Here is a 6,000-nt window from a genome sequence, read left to right as displayed (position 1 = left end):
ATCCCTCCACCTTTCCTTAGCTGCCAATCCTTCCTAAATGTTGGATACCCTTCAAAATTCAGGTCCCAATCTATATCATCCTGCAGCCATGTCTCTATAATGGCTATCAGATCAGACCTATTTATTCCTGTTCATGCTCTCAGTTTATCTATTTTGTTATAAATGCTAATTGCATTCAAATACAGAACCTTTACTTTTGTCCTTTTAAAAATTTTGTAACCTCTAGCCTCACCAGCTGATGTGCTTATTGGTTTGTATTCTCTATCCTTTCCTGTCACAGTCTTTTAATCATTTCCCATATGAATGGGGGTGATCTTACCAAAAAACATTTAAGTGCCAAACAAGCTTCAAGAGAGAATCACACTTTTTTTGGGGCGAGTTAAAAATCCAATTTTACCACATTCTGAGGAAGAAAATGAAGCAAGATCTGTTTCCCGCCAGCAGCGGGAGGGGGTGGGGCCTAAGCTCGCCAAAAGTCAGTAGCTTTCAGTAGAGGATGCCATTGCACATGTGCAGGAGATGACCTCCGCGGCCAATCACTAACCCCTACGCTATTGCTGCCCTCCGCGGCTGATCCCACCCATGCATAGACTGGGTGATTGCCTACTCCCCCACGGGCATTTTCCCCCTCCTTCATTGACTGGCCGATCACCACCCCCATACGGGCCATCCGATTCCCCACTCCCACTCCACATAGACTGGACAATCACTGGCTGCAGAGTGCAGAGTGTTCCCCCACCTCCCTGATCCCAGTTGCAGAGTTGGCAGTGTCCCCCCACCCGCCTCTGCCTTAGGCCCTTCCCCTTCAGGCCCCACCCCTCCTAGTAGGCCCTGCTCCCTTGGCACTGCCTGGTGTCTGGTGGGCACTGTCAGTGTGCCAAGTTGGCAGTGCCAGGCTAGCACCCTCCCTGCCCCCGATCTCCCATGGAGGCTTCAATGGCCTTTGATCCTACCAGCGAGGCCATCACGACTGTTCCCTGTTGATGGGGACTAAATATGATTCTCACCAGTGAGTCCGCAGAGGCAAATGAGCCCAGGCGAAAGCATCCTGAGCTCATCTTAAAATTTAAATCTATTTAAGTAGAATTTAAATAGAATTGAGATCAGCCACGCACCCTTTTCAGGTGTAAGGCTGAGCTTGCTGGATATTTGGTGCTGGATCGGCACAAACTGGATTTTCCGGCTCTCTCCGGATGTTACCGGCTCATCCCACCCATTGACGGGTGGGGCATGAAGATAAGATTGCTCCCAATATATTTCTCTACTGCCTTGTCTCTATTCTTTGATTTACCATGTCTTCCCAAATGTGATCCCATGCCCCATTGTTTAGCAATGTTTTGATCCATTGCTGACATTATCATCCTCCAAACTGCCTTTTTGAAAAGTCCCATCATTTCTTGTAGCCACAATGCATTTTGCCATTAGGTGGTGAAGAGAACATTGACTAGGTCCAGCCTTTTGTAATATTGGGCTGCATGCTGATGTGTCCAGCCAATGAATAGCATGAGGAGAGTAAGCTGCATGTAGAAATCATGTAGTACAGCAAGAAACGCCAATTCTCAATACTCACATTCTTCAATAGGCCTTGGATTCTTAACACAGCTTTTGCCACTGAATTTGACTACTAACCTTTCCATTCATCTGTTAGCTGTTCTGCTTTTGTTTTCCTTAATTGCGCACGATATTTGTCACTATTTTCTTTTGAATTATTTCCCTGTTACAACCCCTGTAGAGAATCCAGAAAACAAAATGATCAAATTTACCAATCAACCCCAAATGAAGAAATCACCAACATTTACCACATTTTACCTTAACACAAATCAGAACCAACACAAAATATTGAATTAACAGGCACATAATACTTCAAATTAAAAGATAAGTTTCACTTTAAGTAAGTGATACAACAAATGTGCATCTACACAACAAAAACACCCATGTGGCATCACATGCAGGTTCAAAGTTCTGTAACTCGGCATCTGAAATTTAGGGTCACTCACTTGCCCACTCAATCAATTCAGATCTTGAGTCACCTTCAGCGGCAGTCATAAGCCATCTGATGGTCATCATCCCAACAGCCCACTCCTATGTAACCTCTTTAACTAGCTTCACAACAGTCTTGACGGCACAGATTTCCCAGTGACTCCTTTATCCAATTCCTTCAAACGGATTGGTTGGCTCTGGCAAAACTGAAGCAGAAGTAAAATGATCCAATTCACAATTCCTGCTAAATTACCACATTATACAAGAAAGGAATAGAATGATCTATAAAGTAATTAATTGCAGAACAAGAGATGATTAAATGACAGTAGTGATAGTGAGTAAGACAACAGATGCCTTGAATGGTGAAGCAGGCTTGAAGTGTCCGGTGACTTACTTCTGCTTTTATTTCTTGTGTTCTTGTGTTGTGTTCTTGATGGTGTTAGGGCAGGTTGAGAGAATGATTAATAAAACATCCAGTATCCTGCTATTTATTAATAGAATCATAGACAAAAAGTAAGGAAATAATGTTAAACTTGTATAAGACATTGAATCAGCCTCAATTGAAGTACTGTATTCAAATCTGGCCTCATACTTTAAGAAAGATGTAAAGGCAAAGAGTGCAGAAATATGCATGAGAATGGTTTCCAAGGATGAGCAATTTCAGTTATGTAGATAGATTAGAGAAGTTGAGACTGTTCTTGGAGAAGAGAAGGTTGAGAGGAGATTTGAAAGAGGAATTCAAAATCATGGGGCAGGGGGGGATCTGGACAGAGTGGATAAGAAGAAAATATTCCCATTGGTGGAAGGTTCTTGAATCAAAGGACAGAGATTTAAGGTAATTTGCAAAAGAAAGAATGGCAACATGAGGAAACCCTTCCTCACAATGAGTGGTTTGGATCTGAAATGCACTGCCTGAAGTGAGGAAGAGGCAGGTTCAACTGAGGCATCAAGGGGAAATTGGATTGTGCAGGGCAATGGGGAGACGATGGAGTGGCATTCGGAAAATTGCTCCAACGGAGGGCCGAACAGCCTCTGTCTGTGCTGCAACAATTCAGTGCTTCTGAGGCTATAGTTGTATTTGAACACAAGTCTGAGAATTTTGAAGTCATAGCATTGCCTAACAGGGAGCCAGTGTAGGTCAGTGAGTACAGGGGTGATTGGTGAATGGGACTTTGTGCAAGTAAGGATATAGACAGCGGGGTTTTGGATGATCTCAAGTTTATGGGGAATCCCAAGTGGGAGACTGACCAGGGACACATTGGAATAATCAAGTCTGAGATAATAAAGACATGAGTTAGGGTTTCAGCAGCAGATGAACTAAGGCAGATAGTGATGTTGTAGAGATGGAAATAGGTAAATTTGGCAATGGTGTGGATATGTGGTAGTAAATTAATCTTAGGGTCAAAAATGATACTAAGGATGTGAATAGGCTGCTTCAGCATCAGATTGTTGCCAGGGAAAGGGATGGAGTTGGTGACTTAGAAACAAAGTTTCTGATGGAGATTCAAGACAATGGCTTTGATCTTCCCGATATGTAATTGGAGGAAATTGTTACTCTATCCCAATGCTCTATGTCACACAAGCAGAGTGACAATTTAGAGACGGCGGAGGGTTTGGGGAAAGTGGTGGTGAGGTAGAGCTGGGTATCATCTGTGTACATGTGGAAACTGATCTATGTTTTTGGATCAGGTCTCCAAATGGACAGCATGTAGATGAACAATAGGAGGCATCAGGTTAGTAGATCCTTGGGGCCACCAAAGGTAAGGATGCAGGAATAAGAGTGAAGACATTACAGGTGACTCTCAGTCTACTCCTGGATAGATAAGAATAGAACCAGATGGTTCACCCAGCTGGACGGAGGTAGAGAGACATTGAAGTAGTAAGATGTGGGCAATCATATGAAAACCAGCAGATACATCGAAAAGGAACTGTCACTGTCATATAGGATGTCATCTGTGACTTTGTTAAGTGTTGTTTTGGTACTGTGATAGAGTGGGGAATCTGATTAGTAGGATTCAAACATGAAGTTCTGGGGAAGATGGTCATGGACATGGGAGGTGACAGCATGTTCAATAACTTGGAAGAGGAAATGGAAGTTGGAAATGGAATGGTGATTTATAAAAAAGATGTCAAAAGTTAGTTTTTGAGGAGATGAGTGATGTTGGGAGATTTGATGCAGGTTGGGATGGAGGGGAGAGAGCCATTAACAATATCAGCTAACAAGGGAGTCACGAAGGTGAGCTGGATGGCCAGTAGTTTATTGGGAATAGGCTCAAAGGAACAGGAGATGGCTACCATGGACAAGATCATCTTGGAAAGGGTGTGAGGGGAAAGAGAGAAACTGAAGAAAGAAGCAATTTCAGAGCAAGGCTGAGACAGCCTTTGGAGAAATTTTCCCTAACTGATGGATGGAAGGGAGAGGCAGAGATGTCTGATCAGATGGATTTAGTCTTAATGACAAGGTGTCAATGAGCACCTCACATTTGTTGTTGGAGGTGAGGGTGAGGGGGACATGGGAGAGGGGTTTAAGAAGCCAGTTTGTAGTAGAGAAAAGAAGCCAGGGTTTATCTTTGTATCCCAAGGTGATCATGGAATAGTGAGCAGTTTAGTAGAAAAGAGCAGGAACTGATAATCCTCAATGTGGCTCTCCCAGATATGGCAGCGAATGGCTGAACCAGTATTCACTATATCCAAAGAACCATAGAACCAGAGAAAAGCTACAGCACAGAAGGAGGGCATTTGATCCATGTCAACCCACTCAAATCTGCGTCTTTTTGACTTAAGGAAGAGGAGAAGAGGGCCATACCAGGAGCAAGTGTTAGGATGCGAGAGAGTAATCAAATGTGAGCATGTGCTTGTGGAGATCGATGGTGCCAAAAACGCTAGGGAGTTGGGATATAAAAGTGCAATTGTAAGTAAATCAGGAGAGATTTTTATAGGGGCAGATATAGAAGCAAGTAGGATTGCTAGGTGGAGCTTTTCATAAAGATGTAGCGAAGGGTGCCTAGCTGGACTCTTCAGTGGATGCCAAGAGAAGCTGTAGCCTTATCAGAGAGACAAAGCTGGGCTATTGGTGGGAGAAAAGCAAGCTCAAAGATTGCTGAAGAAATTTGTGAGGAAAGTAAACTGGAAGAAATAAAGGGAGGCACATTAACAAGAAAGATGAATCAAAGAGCAGTAAAGAGAAAAGAATCAAAAAAGGAAGAGATAAGAAATAGGAGTGATGGACTCAGACCCGGTTCAGCCAATATGTGTATGTTGATGAAAAAGTTTGAAAAATAAACAGGAAAAGTCCATAGTTACATAAGTCTGATTATGAATCAATTATTAGGATTCATATATGCTGGTAGTAAATGGGGACTAGGGTGTAGATAGGAGGAAGGAGTCTAGAATTAAAGTAACTGGTCCCTTCATGGGATGAAGTTGCTCTCGATAGGATGGAGTCAGCATGGAACATCAATGGGAATTGTCCATGTTCAGAGACAAGTGTAGTCAGCAAGTGAAATGGAAGTTATTTGAAGGATGCAGTGTCAGAGGATCCACTGATCAAGGTATTTTCATGGAAATGAAGAGCCAGGATCAGTTGTAGAACAGGAAAAAATGATGACAATACTGGAGGTCACAATAAGGTCAAAAATGACAGAGGGGTGTACTTAGGCCCCGCATCATCAATCTTTATAGCCAGGAATTACAATAGCTGAAGCTAAAAAGACAGTAGAACGAAGTGGGCCAATACCCAGCAGGCAAGAGCAGCAGTGAGGGAAGGGTTAACTGATCATCATTACTTTAAATTTAAAGAAATGAGCAGCAGGATCAGGGATACAGCAATTGTGCCTTACTGTGTAGTGAAATACAAAAGGATAGATTTGACATTCAAACAAGACCAAGAATTGGAAAGGCAAATATAAGAAAATATCAGTTAAAGTTAAAGTTTATTTATTAGTCACAAGTAAGCTTACATTAACATTGCAATGAAGTTACTGTGAAAATCCCCTAGTTGCCACACAGTAAGAAGTTTAA

The sequence above is a fragment of the Mustelus asterias genome, chromosome 9 (assembly GCF_964213995.1).
Source record: "Mustelus asterias chromosome 9, sMusAst1.hap1.1, whole genome shotgun sequence".
NCBI classification, from domain to species: Eukaryota; Metazoa; Chordata; class Chondrichthyes; order Carcharhiniformes; family Triakidae; genus Mustelus; species Mustelus asterias.
Note: the sequence above shows the minus strand (reverse complement) of the source record.